The sequence below is a fragment of the Apteryx rowi genome, unplaced genomic scaffold, assembly GCF_003343035.1.
Source record: "Apteryx rowi isolate R43461 unplaced genomic scaffold, aptRow1 scaffold_3, whole genome shotgun sequence".
Classification (NCBI taxonomy): domain Eukaryota; kingdom Metazoa; phylum Chordata; class Aves; order Apterygiformes; family Apterygidae; genus Apteryx; species Apteryx rowi.
This window is the reverse complement of record NW_020449418.1, coordinates 7,365,061-7,385,374: the sequence shown is the minus strand read 5'-3', so window position 1 is coordinate 7,385,374 and position 20,314 is coordinate 7,365,061.

Below are 20,314 nucleotides of genomic sequence, written 5' to 3'. Positions count from 1 at the left end.
GAGCACCACCGCTGGGCMCCTGTCTCTGTTCGCCTTTCCTTAGCACTTGGGAACCTGCATGAAATGGTACTTTGTCACTGGGCAAGATGGCTGGGAAGGTGGAGTTGCTGCTGGAGGCATATGGGTGGCTTCCACCTTGCGGAACGTTTGCATTGGGATCTAAACTTCATGGCAGGCTCTGAACTGGGGAGAGAGCCCTGCTCTCAAGTTCCAGGGCTTGCCGCCACATGGGGCCCTGTTGTTTGGAGAGGGGTGTTATGGGCAGAGAATAACGGTTCCAGAAGCTATCAGCCAAAACTGGTATCCACAGCCACTGAGGAGAGGACAGTGTATTGCTGTGCGTGTGTTTGACTGGAGAAGGCCTCAGCAGCTCCTGTTAGGCAGGTCTGTAGTGAAGGGTCTCTCCGCCCAATGGTAGAGTGTTATCTGCTTGGAGCATTGCTGGGTGGAGTGAGACAGGAAGGATTAGCAGAGTGTCAGAGGGGTTGCTCCAGAGGAGATTCCCAGCATGTGCCGGAGGGAGAATGTGCTTGGGGCTAGGGAATTCCAGGGTGCAGGTTCAATGAACCACGTCACTAAATTCAATTCCACATAAAACACAAACTGCACTGGGTATGGAGGAGACAAGGGATGGCTGGCTCAGGTAGATTGCGGGGACCAGGTGAGCTAGGTGGCCTGCTACACCGCTCATGTCTAGCCTGGGTCAAAGCAGGTCACAAAGTGCCAGCCTGTCGAGCTTGCACTGCCCACTCCAAATTCCCATGAGACCCAAACACCACCGGAGTTGCTCACAGCTGCCCCAGGGCCTCCTGCAGCACTGTAGGTTTGTCCAGCTCCAGAGCTGGACAGAAACTGGAGCAGATCCAGGTCCCTTGTGCCCAGCTGATGGCTGAAACTTGTCAGTTTGCTCTACCCAYGCTCCAGCTGGCTGGCTGCAGCCCGAACCCATCAGGCTCTGTCAGCATGGTGCACTCGAGCTCCCAAAGCAAATGGGAGGCATGTGTGATGATACATCAATTTGCAGCCATTCCCTCATGCTCTCCCAGATGTTGCTGCCCTCTGTAGCTGGGACAGCTGAACACATCATGAATCCAGCCCTCATCCACCATAAGCTTTAAGCCACCGCTGTATACACACAGGCAGATATCAGCAGACAATGTTCACTCTGAGTTTTAAACTGTGGCAGTTCAGGAGTAAATACACAGCCATCCGCTGCTTCAGTGCAAAGGGCCAGCTTTGGGGCTGGGATCAGTCAGGTAGCTAGGGGCACGACCCATCTGCCATCTGACCTTGACCCGCAGCCTTTGGGTTGTCCTCTGAGCCTTTGCTCTCCCTTGCTGACTGCCCTGACGTGCTAGACGTTACTACCCTTGGAGCAGAAAGGGCAGAAGGGAATGTGACCCCACTTGGTACCTGCAAATTTATCTTTAGCAGCAAGTTAAGCAGTGCTTTCTGCTGACTGCAGCAGGGCTGGTGCCTCCAGGAGAGGCAGGGCAGGAGGTGGTGGTAACATTTCTGCAGCTAGATTCACCCAAACTTAACTGTACCGAATAACAAGGCAGTATCCCTCCAGCATCAATACCTGTGTCAGGCCACAGGATCCGATGAAGAACTGTTAATCTGCAATGTACATGCCTGCTGACGACTGCCTGGGAGAAGCTGYAGCAGCTCTTAAACCTTGCAAAAAACTGTTGATGCCACTGGAAGTTGCACACAAGACCAAGGTTAGATGTGAAGGCTGTTTTTAAAACATTGGTAAGTATGGTCAGTGGTCACATTTAGTCTGGGAATATGTTACTTGCATGTACCCTTCCTGAATCTCGTGGTGCTGGGGGTCTGCACTGGGGCAGGAGATGCAGCGAGAAGGGGCAGAGCCACACATGGGAAGCCCCTGGAGCTTTGCACTGGGGCCAAATGTGGGACCAAGGATGTGGCTCCAGGCAGTCGTTAGTGTTATTGCCACAGACTGTAAACCCTCGAGCAGTCAGTGCAGAGCAGAGGGGCTCAAGGGGGTGGGCATGTATCACTCTGGACCTCCCCTGCGTGCTGTAACATCAGAACTTTCAACAAGTGACATTGTCCTCCTAGGGAAGGCCTCTGTGAAGCTGTGTTTGTTTTGCCATCTCTGGTGCRCACAGCACCAGACAGGGCAGTTCTTGTCTCCATGTACGATGGGGAGCCCACATCCCCAGAGGACCAGGCTATGCTGGGCTGGAACATCTGGGCTGTGCTTCCCCTCGGATGTTTGATGTCTCCTGCTTCAGACAATGGTAACATCTCTGTTACTTGGCAGTCTAATCAGGACTTTCTCGTCTGTGCCTGGAGCCCCAGTTCATCTGGCACACCCACAGTGTTACAGTTAAGGGTGACTGTTATCTTAACAGGGGTAACAGGATGAACAAGCCCCATGTCCTTGGGCTGAGGTGTTTCTGAGGAGGGGACACACAAACTGCAAAGGAAGATCTAAAGGAGAAGAGAAGCATGACTGAGCAGAGCTGTCCGACCGCCCATCCACAGGGGAAATGACCAGGTCCTGGAAGCTCAGGCGGCCCCAAGTATGGGTGCCAGCATGCTCCTGTTAACACAGAATATGGGGACACTCCAAGTCATGTCTTGCATGGGTTGGATCTCATGTGAAAAGCTGGAAATTCAACAGCCTTTTGCGGCCTAAGAGCCACAGCACACAGTAGCAGAGAAGCTGGTCCACCTGGCTGCGGGGGGACACAGCTCTAGGGACACAACCCCTCTGTCAAGAGAGAAACGCAAGCCTCTCCCCAGCAATCCCTGACTTCTATGGAAAGCAGAACTGGGGCTGGAGACCTGTTACTTTGAATACATTCAGTGTAGCAGCCCCTTCATGRACAGAGCAGGCCCTGTCTTACACAAGCATCATCTTTGGCCCAAGTTACCCTGGTGGGATGGCTCTTCCATACCCCCCTTGCTCGAATGGTTACAAAGCTGCAGCTAATTTCCAGCCTACATTTCTTCCCTTCTGCTTTAGCCCTGTTTGCTCCAGTGACAATGTCTTCTTTTAGCTTCAGTGACTCCTCCCTGCTGTTAGCCCTGTCGACATATTTATAGACAGCAATCAGATCCCCTCTCAGCGGGTGTCATGCTGGGCTAAACAAGCCGAGCTCTTTCAGCCTCCTTTCTCCAGGAGTGGTAAGACCAGCCTGCACCAAGGCAGTGCAGCTGCTTTGCTTTTGTGGACAGGCGGGAGCACATCTGGGCCAGATTCACACTGCTCCTGTCTCAGTATCTCACTTGTTGCCATGGCCTTACTAGGAGTGGGTAGATGCTCTACCTCACCCATCCCATCCAGGACAAGAGATGTGCCTGTAAGAGTCACACTAACCAAGAGAGGCACTTCCAGGAGCTTCTGTAGGGGCTTCCTAAAGCCTTGCTCCTTCCTGGAGGAGCTTGGCAAGGAAATAGGGACCAACTGCACAAGCTAATGTCTGTCCTCCCAACAGCAAAGGTGTCACCTGAATATTACTTTGAGGATGGTCCCTCCTCTGGCTTTGTGGAAGGGCTGTGACTTCTTGTGGGTGGCTCTGTGCTTACCTTTCAGACCTTCTCTGCTCCCCACCTTGGCTTTTCTAAGAGACCCAGGCAACATCCTCAYCTGGGAGATGAGAAGAGCAGTGGGGCTTCCATCTCTCCCACGGCTGCTTGCAAGAAAAGCACCATCTGAAGATGAGGCATGAGGGGGACGTATTCCCAAACCTGTCTGCAGGAAGGCTGGAGTCACCCATCTGTGCCACCTGATGGAGCAGAGCAACATTGACAGGAGAGGAAGAACATCCCTCTCCAGTTGCTTCACCCACTGTTCCCCTCTGATATAACAAAGATGTTGGCTTTTAAATGTAGCTAACTTAGAGAATGATGGCTTATATGTCAAGCTAACATACAGCCCTCTGTGCTGGCTCTTGCCAGCAGCACTATACTAGATAATTTAATATTCTAATAGGATTCGAACAGCCCTTTAAACTAACAGGGTAACAACTCTATTAACTGGTACACAGGAAGGGAAAATGAGGTGCTGGAAAAGCAGAGGATGCATCAAACTTAGACTTTGATGGAGGAGTTCACATCACCCCGACATTCGCTTTGTTCCCCAGTGCCTGAAATTTATTGCCTGGAGAGAGAAAGGACTAGCTACAGGCTGTGAAGAAGACGATAAGAAAAGAGGCACAGCGATCCAGCTATCAGGGCTTACTCCCTAGCACAGACCAGTCCATTGGGGCCTACGAAGATGCTCCAGCTCTGGTTGGTCTGATCCACAGCTAGTGCTACCTGCCTGGAAGCCTGCTGGCTGCACCTACTGACCTGGGCTGTCGTCTTCAGAGGAGTAACCTGGAGTTTAGATGCAATGGGGTCAGGATCTGGCCCAGTCGATCTGATATCCTGGTGTGGGATTTTCACCCACATTCACATGGCTTGTGGTGATTATGGCCTCTGGGACAAATTCAGCTTCTCTTGACTCAATGCTTTTGCTTACAGGAGATGTCTGTGCAAGGGTGTCTCTGCTGAGGTCTGTTCATACAGAACACTCTATCTTCCATCTTCATCAATGACATAGCTCAAATGGGCCGCCAAAAACAGCCCTAGAAGCAGATGGCTAAAGAAATTCCTACTGGACAACACACAATCAGAATGGGTCAAAGTTTTGCCAAATCAGGTTGATTTTACCAGGCACAGGAAAAGTTTGGTCAGTGTTTAATGATCTCACTTCTGCATTCTTAGAAYTAACCTCACTTTGTGTTTCAGCGTGACTTTCTGTTTTAACATTAAAAAAGTGTGATACTTTTAAACCTTGACAATAAAATGAAATTAATTAATCTGATCCAAAATGAGTGTTCATTGGAGACTTTCCTTTGCAGAGAGTTTTGAAATCAGCAAAAGGAGAGAGGGGAGGAGATGGACATTTCTAACTAAGAGTGTTGCAAGTCTGGAAAACTCAGCCTTYCTTCTCCCTTCCAAACTTTGCAAACTACTGTTCTTTGCAGAGCTCTGACCAGCCTTCTACTGCAGTTGGTGCTGTATAAACATTTAAAAATGGTAGTCTCAATGCCAGTGCAAATTCCCATTCTTATGTAGCCAAATGTTTCTGATTTACAAGCACAGATTTTCTCCTAGAAAGCTGTTTCTTGCTATATCTTCATGCAGCATCCATTGCACTTTAGTCTGCCATCCCTAGTCTCCTCTAAACACTTCTTTGCTCTGCCACWGGCCCCTTGCATAAGTCACAAGTTCTTTGACTGTAAAATAGAGATTATAACTCTGCCTTGCCTAAGTCCAATAATGATTTATTAATTTTATCTCTTGATTTGCTGTGGTAAACTATTCAAAGGGTTGGTTTAGACATAATTCCTGTCTTATAAAAAAGTGTAAACATTTTGAAACAAAATTCTCTAAAATGAAAAAGTAGTGGTTTTCTACTTAAAATGTCTTTTTAATTCAAAATGTAAAATAGCTTGATGAAAGAATGAAAACTGAAACCAGGCRGTTCACAGTGACACCTACAAAAATCCAAGTTTCCAGCCACACAATTTTGGGGATGGAAAGGCGGGATGCTGTGATTTTWGGAGTTTTTTATCCTGACTTGAGCTGGGACACTTTTTGAATTCTCARAAAAAGAGAGATACACTTTCTAACCTTAATCCCAACCACATTTCAAGGCCTCAGAYTGTAAAACTCATTAAGATACAGATCTTCATGCAAGCTTTGTCCCTACCTCAAGTCTAAAACCGTGGAGTGAGAACACCCAGCCGGCTGGTTTCCTTGCACTATTTTGCCTCTTTTGCCTTGGCTTTTAAGCTAATAAAGGCGAAAGCAGCCTCTCGGTGGACTGTTCCCAGCGGTCTGCYGGCGGGTCCTGGCAGCGGGTGCCAGGAGGAGCCCGCGCTGCTCGAGGCCGCGGGAGCGCTGCCCACATGCTGTTCTCATGCGGACGGCGGGTATTTATAGCCACCGATGCCTGGAATCCGGCAGGGCCGTGCCGGGGAGGATAACAAGTTTCTCTTTAGGAGGAATGTTCCACCCTGACCGGAGGAGCAAGGAACAATAAAAGATGATTTATTTGCTCCCAGCCGCCGCGGCCGGCGGGAGCAGGGCGCTGTACCCACGMCGGGCCCTCCGCCAGCGGCTCCGGGCGCAGGTCTCCCTTCCYTTCGTTGCCGGACGCCACTTGCAGCTGCGGGATTTCACCAGAGGTTGCAGCGGGCTCTTGGGGGCTACAGCCCAGTATCCAAGTGCGTTCCCCAAGCCGGGCGCCTCGCATTGCTTTAGCCGGAGACGAGTGGGAAGAGGAGGAGGAGAGGGAGGGAGGGCTTATAAGACCATCTCCCTGGGCCTTCAGGCACTTTCTATTTACATTCTTTGGAGTAAATTACCGAGCCTTAGAAATTTACAGGGAAATCGCTTTGATTCTTAAACTATATGAATGAAACTGCAGATGGAGAGAGTAATGGCTTAAATTTATTAGTGCGCATAAAATTGTTGATGCTAATTTTCAGCTGTACACTAAGCAAACAGTCGCTGGGATTAAACTGGATCCCTTATTTAAACAAACTCGCAAAATGTAATTTACATCTAGTTATTGTTTCCAACTCTTCCCAGACCCCTTCCCAAAGCTCCCTCTAATGTTGCCAGGTCTGTATTGCATCCACTCCCTTCTGCTCCTCAATCACCTCTGGCAGGACAGCCATAAGACCACTGTGGGACCTTGATTGAGATATATATTTATTTAGAGAGAGCAGTGCTTTCTGAGCTTTCTTCCTCAGATGAACTGGCTTGGATTTTTTTGCACTAGAGATGCAAGGTTTGAGGCACGAGTCTCGTCCCCACTTCGCTGGTTTAGCCTTTTGGGTTAAATCTTCACCCCAGGCCCTCCCAAGGAAGGGAAACATTCATCACGGAGTAGCTCAGTGCTGTCAAGCCTCAAGGGCTAAGTTCAGCCTTGCCTCCTCCTGCCCTGAGGCCTGGCTGCATTTCTCTTGTTCACAGCACCAAGCATCTCCCCTGCTTCTTTCTACCCCTGTTGCTGATGCAGCTGTGCCTGGTGCATAGCATCCCTGAGCAGGAGGGAGACTACAGGGGATATAAGAGCAAACAAAGCTCACAGGGGCTACAGGAGATGGTTCTCTTGCCAGAAGCAGCCTCAGGCCTTTCCCTTTGCTCCACCACCCAACTTGACATCACCTGCATCTTCATGTGTGCCATCTTCTGCCATGGAGAAGGAGAAAGCTCAGCAGCTGCCCCTGAGCTAGCCGAGATGACCGGATGAGCAAAGGACATGCAAAGCGCACTGTGCTTCTTTCTTCTGCATGTAAAACTCAGCCTTGCCTAGAAAAGCTTCACTCATTAGGTGTACAGCACCTAGCACAGAGTGCCTGACCCCAGCGGGATCCAAAGGTCCTGCAGTAACGAGAACTAATCAGATGGAAGAAGTCTGCCCATCCTCAGCCCTGACCAGTCACATGAACCTCACTTGAACCAGTACCTTAGGGAAAGGGCCAGTTACAAAGGACAGGGAACTGGGTGACAGAGATCATCCAGGTTTCTTATATCCACATCCACGGGCTTATTCCCTGCACTCTGGTGCTTTCCTATGAGAGGAGCCTGTATCATGGAAAGTCTGGGTATCACTGGAGGGTAGGAAGGCTGTGGAGGAATAACAGGGCTGGCAGAGCATGTGGAAATACAGGGATGATACAGGAGCAGCTAATACTATTCCCCACGGGGAGGACACGGCTGTTAGGGCTCTGAGAGTGAAAGCGGTGTGCTGCTGTCCTGTGTCTGCCAGCAGCAGCGGGGGGTACAAGAATCGGGCAAGTGCGGAGCACAGGCGTCATCGGAAATGCCTGCTGATGGGTCCGGCTGGGAGCAGGAGGGAGGACAGGGCAATGTGGCTGGAGGGAGGATGGCAAGGGGACACTGGAGCCACCTGTGCTTGCAGAATAAGCTCTGTGTGTGGCACTGCTCTCGCTTTGGTGGCCCCAAGATGGTGGTAGGGTCCTCTCATGTTTCTCTGTGCCAAGTCAGGGAAAAATGACTGTGGTAGAACTGACCCAAAGAAAGGGGGAGGCAAGCAAAACTGGTGATGCCCACATCCTCAGGATGGGGCTGCACTTAGAGATTTCCCTCCCTGGTGGCTAGGCCAGGGCTATCTTTGGACCCTTGTGAAGCTTTGTCCCCTGCACTGGGGTGTGCAATGGTTAAGCTGCTTGTGTGAGCTCAGCTGGTGGGATAAATCTGGCCCTGTTGCGTCCCAGCAGCAGGGCAGACACAGAGGGTTGAAAGCAGGAGCAGGCTTTTGTGTTGCAGATCATTCTCCTCCTTCTGAGCAGTGCTGAAGTCTTGCCACAGGGCTGCAAGGACAGAACGGCGACTGGGGCATGCAAAGGGACTTCAGCCCTCTCCCACTGAATGGATGCATCTGTGCGCTTGAATCGCATCTGCCTGCCCCCATAAGCCCACACACCTCCAGCTCCTGGGGAGACCAGCTGGGCTTGGGACATGCTGGAGAGACTAACTGCCCTTCTTGAGAGGAAAGGACGCAGAGCAAGGCCTGAAAGGTGGGAGGCAGGTGTAGGAGCTGCCGTTCCTCCAGCTTCAGTGGGGACAGGCTTCTGGCTTGGGGAGCAAATGGACAAGAGACCAAGGGCAGAGACGAAAAGCCGCTTCAGCATCTCCCCTCCTACCACGCCACTGAGAGCTGATCAACCCCGTGTCACCTTACAAGCCACTTAATCCCTTCCGTCATGCTTCTCAAGGAAGGGGGTGTGCGGGCCAAAGTTTAGCTGCCGCCAGCTGCCCCAAAGTCATATGCCAAGCATCTGCAGGAGCATGTGCAGGGGGACGTGACTGACACCTCGCACCGGTCCCCCGCACCTGGGAATTGCCTAGCCCTGCTTCCCCGAACCCAGCTGGCCCTTTGATCTCTGCAGGGGCTGAAGCCTGTTTCCCTCTGCTCCAGCTTTGGAGAGGATCATTCTGATTTTGTCTGGACATCTCACATCCTGGCAGGTGTCAGTCTTGACTTCTTGACTTCCAAGATCCCTCGGAGGGGGAGGGGGAGAAAGGAGGATCATAAAAATAAATTAAGTGTTAAAAACCCACCTCCATGCCCACTATCCTTCTCAATCCCTGTGTTGGGGCCTGTATGGTCTTGCTCAATCTGTGGAATGGCCCTTTCATCTCTACCGATGACACCAGCCTGCCTAAGAGCAGCTACACGCCTTCTCCTGCAGGAAATGTCACCCCCACGCTTTCAGAGCATCCTGGAAGCAGAGGTGTGGTGGCCTTACCAGCTGGGTAACCCTGTGACAGCCTGTGCCCTGCCTCAGTGCTGGGCAAAATCATCCACAGCCTCTATTGGGGAAGGAGCCAGAGAGACCACCAGGCACACGTAGAGCTGGAGGGGAGGGCAAACAACTCTTGCTCTTTTCAGCTGCCCTGCATGGGCTCCAGCCAGCTTGTACTTGCACCAGCTCAGCTGTGTGGTGAATCAGTCTACACTAACCCCTGTAAGGAGCTGCTGCTGCAGGAAGCCATTTACAAACCAGGACCCTCCAAAGCCTTGAATGTCCTCCACATCCAGCAGGCATCCTTCAATCCAGCCTGTGAGGGCTCTTTGCCAGGAGGGGTCTCTTGCTCTTGAATACTCCTGGCACAGATTTGTTAGCAGTGAGAAGGGATGTGAGTTCCCCCTCAAAGTCATGCTTTTTCTGTCTGTTCAGGCTTAAATTACAGATGAAAAAGCCACCACTACTGACAGGTCCAACCCAGCTCAGATGGGCCAAGGCACCACTTTGCTCTGGACCTCATCCTCCCAGGATCCTTGACCTTCACTCCAGACTGTAAGTTGATCTCATGCCTGTCTGAGATAGAATGTGTGAAATCTTACTGCAAATTGCCTTAAGTCCAGGGGCAGAGACATGAACAAAGCTGTAGCCACACACGGATGTAAGGTAGGTCACCTTCCCACCACCCTAGTGTCCCATCTGAGCCCAGCATGTGCTCTCAGGTGAGCAGTGTTTTACAGATATCAGTTTATTGTGTTAGAGAACAAATTCCAAAAAGGGATCAAGTTCAGCCTACCCTAATGTGTCTAAGGAAGGTACTGGTGCCATCTCTTTCTCTCTCTTTAGCTATTGAGAGACCCTAGATTAAAGCAAACTGCGTTCTGTGATGGCCAACAGAGGTGCAGTGAGACTTAGAGCAGGAGAACATCCAATAGGGTCACATCTAAGGTCCAAGTAGCCCTGTGCTGCATCTGAGAGGATAGCTAGAGTTATGTGTAAGAGGGTCAGTGTGTCATGATGTTTCTCCAGAATAGTTCCCCAGTCTTCAATAATCTTTGATCAGGGATGTCTTCAGCCAAAGGCTGTGACTTTGTATTTAATAGCTCCTGTGGATTTTTTTCCAAGCTTTTTTTGAGCTCTTTTTTGAACCCCTTCAAATTGCTAGTCTCCACATACCCTGAGGAAAGGAGTTCCACAGTCTAGCTATACATAGTGCAAAGAATTTCTCTTTTTATTTGTTCTCCTGCTGCTTTTACCTGGAGGCCSTGGTTCTTGCATTGAAAGAAAGAGTGAACAATCATTCCCTCTTCACCTTTTCAATAACATTCATTATTTTATAGACCTTTCACTTCCATCACCCAGCATGCCTCTACTCTTTCACTGGCTGAAGTGTGTCAGTTCCTGTTTGGTACAGAAGCCATGTCCCCCCTTTGAGCATCCTTGTAGCCCTTCTCTGTTTCTTATCAAGTCCTGCTAGATCTCCTTTGATGGAGGAGACCAGAACTGCACTCTGAAGTCGACTATTCTGCTTTGCTCACAGTGGTGGGACATCCAGAGGGCTGCGTGCTATTCTTGGCATCACACTGTAACAAAGATAAGAGCTTTGGAAAACCTGACCTTGGAAGGAAAATTGAAGGAACTGATTTTATTTAGTCTGAAGAAAAAGGACCAGAAGGCAGCAAGTAAAAATATTTCAGTGTACATAAGGTTTTTATAAGAGGACACTGATGGATTGCTCTTCATATGCACTGTGGGGACAGGACAAGGAAAGAGAGGCTCCTTTTGCAGCAGAGATGTTTTAGGTTGGATGTTAGGAAACTGTCAGCTCCAAGCATACAGAAACCCTGGAACAAGCTGTTGGGAAGGGACGAAGACTCTTTCACTGGCAGTATTTACAAGCAGGTTGGACACCCATCTGTTGGGAAGGTTTGGGGAGAGCTGTCTTGCAAGACTATCTATCAGGGTCCCTCCAGCCTCACATTTCTCCCTCACATTCCCTCTGTCGAAACATTCGGCTAGGACAGATCGTGCCATCCGGGGGCTGAGGACACTCTGCCAAAGGCCCTGAGGGAATGAACAGCACTAAGAGGAAATCTGTGCAAATCTATTATCTGTACTCTCTGCTGAAGGTAGGGAGGGTCTCAGTATCAGACACATCCCCAGCTGGAACAGCCCTGCCACCTCCCCCTGTTCCCCCAAAATGTCACTGCTCTAATTACAGAGGAAATCACAAAGGAAAACTTGCTGGTGGCTGTGTGGATTYTGGTGACTTAAAGCCCCATGACGCTAGGCTGGCTTTTCTTTCTCACTTCTCAGGGCTTTTTGAAGCCTGAACCTGAAGACCACAGGCTGAAAGCAGCTAGTGACAGTTACATGTCATGGGCTCATCCCCCTTCAGGAGTCACAGAGGCTGGGTTCAAGCTGCAGGACCCCGTCCTTCTCAGCTGCATTGACACAGAGTTACCTGCTTCTGGCTCTGTGCCAGGCCACGAGAAGTTTTGCTGCTTCCCAGGCCACCACTGCTCTTCAGAGAGTCGTGCCTCAGCTCCCTGAGAAGAGGGGGTGCACAGGCAACGAACCTCCAGCTGCCCAATGAACCTCACTGAGGAGGAAGTATACAAGATATGGGGCACATGTGTTTAAGAGTTTACACCAAAGGAGGTTGTTCATGGTTGCTTCCTTGTCTATGAGAGCGGGGTGAGTTCCCTACTCGTGTGTGCTACAGGGTAGGGACAGCGAAGAGGTGGATTAGCCAGGCTGCATGTGCATGGCACCCAAAAGCATGGGGTCCCAGACAGTCACTTCCGCTCTCTGTCCCTGAGGCCAGTCATACCCTGGCTGAAGACACTGCTGAACTGCTCTGTCCGCACTGCCATCATAATGGGATCTTTCATAACTGGCTGAGCTTAATTAATGTGTCCTCCATGGGCTGTCAGGGCATTTGTTAACTGCGGAGGATCATAAATATTTCAGCCCTGATCCAGAGATGGTGCTCAGCTCCACTGCCATCTGCCAGGGCCCAGCCAGCTCCAGGCTCATCCACGCAGCAGATGATGCATGGTCGTCGTCTCGTGCTCTCCCTTCTCTCTCTCCAAGCTCATGCAATGCACGGCCACAAAGCAACCCATCTTTTTGCACTTGTAAATGCATTTTACAGAGTTGTAAATGCTCCTATTGATTCCTCAGCCTTATTATCCTCGCTGCACAGCCAAGAATTAACTTCCATTTGAGGATAAATTATTAATCAGCCTTCTCCAGGTCTATTTCATAGTCATTTCCACCACCCTGGCTGTCACATAAGAAGGATTTGCATATTTATTCTGCCACTTTTCCTTAGAACTGTATGTAGGAGCCCATGTTTACCTGCAGTCTCTTAAATCACTTGCCCTGCCTTCTGGAAGCATTGCTTTTAGACAGAGTCGGCCCTGCACAGTGCAGTCCAAGTACTTCTGACTCATTTACTTTGTGGCATATTTTTGCAGGCAAATACTTTTCCTTTTCACTTCTCCGCTTATTCATTGCTTATTTATGATACCCTGTAGGGTAAAACTGTGCAGTTTGTTCAACAACCCATAACAAAAATACACAAGCTTCCAGCCTTGTACTGACTGTCTTTGGTCCCCAGCCCAGCTTGCACAGGAAAGCATGGTGAGCTGATATTTTGGCTTTTGGCACAATTTTCCCCTGTTGGTCAGTGACAAGCAGCCGTTGTGATCTATTCAAGACATGGCCACATTTCTGCAGTAGGTGAAGTGCTGTTCAGTTGCAAGGTGTTTGGGACCCTTGGGGAGGAATGGGGTTGGGAACACAGAGGTGCTAATGGCACCGCTCTAGGAAGGACCAGTGCTTAGCTCACAGTGAGTCACGTGGAGAGGACCGAGGAGCACCAGCAGCTGGTATTTTAAGCAGTGACAGGGCAACTGAGGCACAGGTAAAACCAATGCCCTGTCCAAGGCTGTGGAGTAGGATGGTGTTGGAGTCAAGGAAGACCCCAGGAATCCTAGCTCTGAAACTACACACGCAAGGCCACAAACCAGGGAGAGAAACCCAGGTTCCCTAGTCYCCCTTAGCGCAAAGGCTGGGAAGCAAACGGGCAGGTCAACCCTAATGCTGCCACTGTCATCACACCATTCAGCTGGAGCCTTGCGATGCCGTTAAATTATTGCTCCCAGCAGGATTTCTGTGATGCTGGCAAGCACGCAGGGCTGATTCCTTCCAGCAGATGGTAGCAGGAGTATGCAAGGGGACAGCACCACATCGGGACCCTTGACTGGACACCGCTATGGCTGCACCACTGCCTCCCGGCAAGGCCAGCATYCGCCCAGTCAGGTAAAGGGCGATGTGGGGCAGCACCAGTCCAGGAGGAAGGGCTGCTGAGAGAGCGGTGCCTGGAGCAGAGGCACCCAGCCCACACATTACAGGCCTTCCTTGGTGCCCAGGCCACGGACAGCACGAGTTTACTGAAGCACTCACTGCTWCTGCGGGAAATTTGGGTGTTAAATGGCAGTTGTGCTCGTAGATGTGACAGCCCATGGGCCAACTGCAGTGTGTCAGCCAAAATAGCCACCATGGCACAGGTCAAGATGGCCACTACGGCACCAGACAGGAACTGATTCACAGCCCCACTTAAAGTCGGCCCTGTTGTCCTCCAGCTGCATCTGCAGGTGGGTCTCCCCTTTCAGACCTTGCATCCTGGACAGCAATGCTTGTTTTTCCCTCACTTCACTAGTTGATATAATAACAGATATTGTCCCTAACCACAAGTCCTCAGACTGCTGTGGCGACAGCAGTGTCACCTGTGTCACTGAAGGCAAGCATGTCTAGCACTTACTCCAATTTCTCTCTCACTTTCCCTCTTTCATTCTCCCTCCTCTCTTGTTTATATCACCAGCTCTCCTGATTTATCACMAGCTGTGTTGCTTTTATGCATTTCTTCAGTCCCTAATTCTTAGCACCAAGATAGACACTGACATTTCCCAGCACTTTTTTTGCTCTAAAAGTAAAGATTTAGCTCTTGTGATTGCAGAGAAAGCTTGAAAATGTGATGCAAGTACAATGGAAAGACTGGAAGCCAAAAGAAAAATCAGTGGAATTCAAGAGGTACCATTAAAACAAGCAGCTGAACAGAAAGGCCCATGTGGTTAGGGTGAGTGCGGTGCATGAATCTGGTTTACAAGCAGGGACAAAAAAGATCCTTCGTTAAGCTGAGCAAGACAAGAGCAAAGGGGCRAGATCAAACTGCCCTCTGCAAATGCACCAGAAGGGCGAAGGGGAGGAAGGGCAGGGAGCTATTGGTGCTAAGGCACACAGCTGGCAGTCAAGCAAAGAGCCAACGCTAGCAAAATCAGGTTGGATACTTCCGTGGGCAGGATCRGATGGGAGCTGATTGCCTAGCAAGCCTCTTCAGCACCCGTGCCCCCAGCTCCTCGGTGGGACTGTTGGGAGCAAGCAGGGCTTGGGGCATCTTTCCTCCCACCTGGGGGGAAATTTTGGCTGAGTGTGAGGTGAAGATTTTCATGTTTGTACATGTGACTACAGCAAACAGTTCTGGTCCTCAGATGGACACAACCAGCCCAGAAACACCAAACAAGAACCCCAGTTAGCATGCCATGGCATCCACAAGCCCACCACTTTGTGGTGGAGCAAGCTGGACCAGGATACAGCCTGCAGGGTCAAATCACCTGCCACCTGTTTTTCTAAGGGGAGCTTTTGTTTCACCACAGGGCTAAATTAGCWTCTCAGCAAACATGTGAAGATAGTTCCTTCAAGAAGCACAGCTGAGAATATGCAGGTATGTGCTCTTATATATACAGTACAGAGAAAGGTGTTGCCATCTGTCAGAGGGCTTGGTAACAAGTCTGTCCAACTGGTTAGTAATACATCTCATTCCTTTAAGCCTGGTGTGGTGTCTTTTCCCCCTTAACCAAACACCAGCTGGGCCCCCAGCCCTGGGGTCTGAGATACTGCTGCCTGGAGGGCTGTAGGTTTGGGGTTAGCATGGTTTCCTATGGAAGCAGGCATTAGGCAACCTGTGCGCATCTATGCCTGCCCATCTCCTTAAGCAGACAGTTTAAATAATTCTGACAGAAGTGAAGAGGCCTCAGATGTGAGGCTCTGACAGGATTTAGGAAAATAAGGGTTTGGGAAGAGGAGAGACCCAAATTAACCCCTTCACTGTGAAAGAGAGCTCAATCCTTAAGAGCCRTAAAAGAATCCAAAAAGGAGACCAATATCCCCTTGCCTTCTTTCTTTGCAGGGCTCACAGTACTGCCTGTCCACCCTGGAACAGATAATTTGGTTGTCCTGGTGCAAAGTTAGGGGAAAGACCCCAGTTTACACAGGGTAGAGCACAGTGCAATGAAGACATGGCTGCAGCACTTGATCTTCCCAGCCCAGGGAATGGCAGCAGTGAAGACAAGAGATGTTTGCTCCAACAGCCAGTGTACCCAGGCTCCCAGTAAGCTTGCTTGTTGGTTCGTAGCACACGCTAAAGCCATTTTACTTCATCCTTTTTTTGCAGTAGTTTCCCATATCCAGGACATTGAGCTCCCATTGCTGTGCCTGCTTTCCCAAGAACACACACATGGGACCAAATGATGGAGTGCTCCTCTCATGAAGGTGCGGGATTCACATGTGCCCAGTGCTGGGGGACAGGAGGGTCTGGGCATAGTGCTGTGAATGAGGGGAGCCCCAGAGGGAGCCGTGGGGCGAGTGTTGCCATGTGACATTTGACAGGTCTGCAACATATGCTGCATCCTACTGCAGGACCAGGCTGCCCTCCGAATCAGCTGCCAGCCTGTCTCGACATGAGGTTAAACCCTTGCTCAGGAGCAGGAAAGGAGAGAAGCAGCAGATGGAACCAATCAATTTGCCATCCGAAAACCGATCAATTTGTGGGGACCCCTCCCCATCCAAAGGCAGGGTGGGAACAGGCCCTGGCCGCTGCGTGCAAACAGAAAGATCAGTGGGCAGCCCATAATAAACGCTGAATGTATTTCCAGCCATAAAATGCTTGACATGCCTTCAGAGAGGCTGTTGAAATCCTTGATTTGCAGCTGGCACTCATTTTCCATCACAGGTAGTAAAAAGACTCAGCCAGAGCACTGAGATATTTCTTAACCAGGGTCTGCTCCCATCCCCCTGCTCACTAGCCAGATTATCAGGACTCTCACATCTCCTCCCTCTTCCTTTCCTCAGCTCTCCTTTCCCTTCAAACAGGGATCTGGACCTGGTGTAGATGACGGGATGGCAAGATAACAAGCRGGAATGACAATTTCAGGAAGTAGTTGGGCCTTGTAAATCCTCGCAGGGGCTTCCTCTGTCAGAGGAGCCATCCGGGGAGCGGGACATGTGCGGGCCAAAGTCATGCCTGTTAGGGAGGTATTTGTTCTTTTGGCCCCCGCGGCTGAGTCGGGTTGTTGTAACATCCCTCAAGTGGGGATCTGGTTGCAGCAATAAAGTTGGGCAGGTCAGGTTCCTCGCTGGGCAGGAAAGAGTTATTGATCAATGACACAAATCCTTCCCACCTTCCTCCCACCCCCAGGGTGGATGTAACAGATACCAGGAGATAGGTGGGAAGGAAACCACAGAAGACCGCTCTCATCAGGAGCAGAGGGTGGCACAGTTGGGAAAGGACATGAAGGGAGACTAAAAACAAACTGAGCAGAGCACAGACCTTTTAATGTCTTCAAATGAGGGCTGCAGGTGGACATGACTCACTCTGTGCCTGAGCAAATGCATCTGCAAACATTAGAGGGAACAGGATTAGTGTTTCTCCTGTCTGTTTGCTCAGAGGACAGCCCAAGATCCTGGTCTCACATCCCCCACMTGCTGGCCAGGGCTGTAGAAGTTACATGGCTCTTACGTGCCCCAGAGTTCAGTGCTAGGGATGGTTGCTGGTGGGAACACTCAGCCATTCCCTTTCTGCAGGACACATGCCCAAAAACTCACCAGTATTTTGTTTTCAAGCACATTCCTGCTGGGAGCAATTCAGAGGTTGATCTTCATGCTCTGAGGCTGTAGAGACAGGGGCACCCTGATCCAGGATGGAAGCCCCACCACAGTAGGACAATACAAGTGAAAACTAACTCTAAAGAAACAACATGCTTGCTTCTAACATTGTACAGGGTCTCCAGGGCCTATTTCCTCTCCTACAGGTGGCTGAGATCATTGGTGAGCTATACCTACATGCCTGCTGGGGAAAGTCTTGGGGCATAGCCTGAGACCCCAAAACCCCACTCCAAAGCTGCCAGCTAGTCAAGCTTCATCATTTTTGGTCCTGGCCAGATATTATGACTGAGATTCATATTAGTAATGCAGCTAACAATCATGGTAATGCTAATAAAATAATATTGTACTCTTCCATCCAAGGAAGCTCAAAGCTTTTAAAAGAGATCAAGTCTCATGGCATCCATCCCACTTCAAGGAAGTTATTTAGACAGCAGCAAAGCCTCCTCCTTTGAAGCCTCCCCACCTTGTTGAGTGCAGCCTCCTCCAAGGTGGAGCATAGCAGCTATTTGCAAGCACGCAATAACAGTCTACAGCAATCTAGGCCAAGCAATGAAAGCAAATACCATATTCAAGGCAATTAGAGGGACAATAGAGGAGACAATGTACCAGGACACTTGGCTCAGCCACTCATCTTTTAGGAAACATATTAGGGGACTTTTCACGATGTTCAGACCTACCGAAGTCTGTCAATAAAGGCCCCCAGGGCTCTGGCAGTAGTGTGGTCTCTCATSCCACCCTGGGCACCCATCCCCTCCTGATTTGGGAAGCAGACTCCTGCCTTGCTGTCTCCTCCACGTTACTCAGCACAGCCTAACTTCCACCCTGGCACTCTGTAGGCAGGATTTCTGTGCCCTAACTTGAGGGTGTGCACTGAGACCAGCAACTTGGAGATGAAAAGTTCCACAGCTTTTGAAAAATCAAGTTCCCCTTCCAAAGCATGTAACCGATCCATGTCAGTACAAGTCTGCCAGAAGCAAGCAGTCCCCAGGAATAAATTGCATCAACAAGAGCAGGCTGGTGATGACTGTGAAGCTTCTGCAAGCCACTACCTTTTCTTCTGTGGCCTTGTGGGAGTCCAAGGCAGTTGTCGCTAGCCCAGCCTGAACATCTCCACTGGAAGCTGCCCCAGGGCTCAGACAAGCCAAAACATTTCTGCTCATCAGTACAGGGTCTGCTCCCCTCTGCTCCTGCAGGCTCTGATGAACGCAGAACTAGTTAGCAGCATTGGTGTGAGTGGGTCCAAGAGGTCATGCTGAAAAATGGCACTTTGTCAAAAATGTCATTTCAGCAGCATTTCATTGCAGTTTTCTTTAAATGAAAAATTTCAGAAGGAAGTGAAGTCAACATGTTATTTCGCTGTGATTTGAAATTTTTTTGGCTGCTGTTTTAAAGCAGCTCTTCCCCATGCCTAGACTCCTCACCTTCTTTCAGTACATCATTTATAGCTCAAAATAGAAGGTTTTTGCCATTCTTCAGAGAATGCAGCTTTTGTGCCACATCATAGGAACTCACAGTATTTCCTTTACTTGAAAATGTGTAAAGACAAAGTGAAAATTCAAACTTTGCAGCTTTGATCCTGTGCATGCTCTTTTTAAACTAAGCAATTTTCAAAGAGTTACAGATTGGAGAAAAAGAAAGAAGAAAAATAAAAGAGAAGGAAGTACAGAAATCCAAGACATGAATGCTGTATTGCATTCAGCAGTAAAAAAACAGGAGGGGGGAAGAAAAAGAAAACRGGAGGAAACAGTTTCAAAACACTAAAAGAAAAATCTGTGAAAGAGAGTGTTCCCCTTTAAACTGAACTTAAAGATTTCAGATTCCATTCTTGTGATTATTTCTCTCCTCCACCTGTGCTATAGGCACAAAAAGTACAAGCATTTATGCACCATCACAGCATTGAAATAATYTGCATTGTTCTGACCTCAGAGCTGGTGTTTCAGGAAGACTCCACAGATCAGGTATCCTCAGGTACCATTTSCAAAATTCTTCCCCAGAGCTTCCCCAGGCACCAGAGGTGAAGCTCTGCACAGGCTGCTTTGGCTCYCCTGAAAGGATGAGTTGTTCATGCAGCTGGAGGGGCCACAGAGACTCTCCCAGCTGTGSCAGGACCAAGGGTGTCTAGGGAAAGGACCAAACTGCTAATGGATCAGAGCCTAGAGTCCTACTGAAGAAGAGGTAACAATGCTGTGACTTGATCTATTTAAGGTATTTCATGGGATACCAGCTGATTACAAGGGCATTGTCATGCAGGTGGTGTTAATTGGGCAGCCCTTGCTWATTAAGTGATCCTTCAGAGAAAAAAACCTTTGGAGACCCTGTTCTCATCCAAAGTAGCAGTGGACTGATGGCTTTCCTTTATGAGCACAGAGAGGYCTGCCGGATCACTGAGACGGATCACTCGCAGACAAGCATTTGCATTTTCTTTGCACCCCATGGTAGCATGAAAAGTTATGGGCACCAGGCTTCTGCCCATCACAGCAAAGACATTTAATAGCATTTATAGCAGTGCACACTCTGGTGCTATGAGCTTGGGGAATAAACAGCTGGCTGTATGGACTTTCTCTGAGCTGGATAATTTGGGTGGGTGTAGCTATCTGGGCACGTTCCCCAGCACAGAGCTGGGCAGACATGCTGGTACCAGTGTGACATTCCCMAGTTCCCTTCTCCTCTCATTTGCTGCCCACAGCCTGGCCAGTCTGTGACTCCCATCCAGGCCTGGAGTATGGCCGCTGCTTTCCACTGAACCCAGATGGCCGTGCTTCAGAGTCCCTGTGCAGGAGGCCAGGCTTTCTTTAATGGCCACCAGTGGAAGCCCAGAGATGAATGCAGAAACAGGGCAAACATAAAGTCCTACTTGCCTTGGCCCCACTCTCCCAATCCCAAACTGCTTGTGTGCTGCACAGGCTGGGAAATTTCAGCTGATGTTCAACTGCATCATCTCTGTTTGGCTTCCCAGAAAACATCCCTACCAGATTCAGGGATCTCCAGAAATGTAA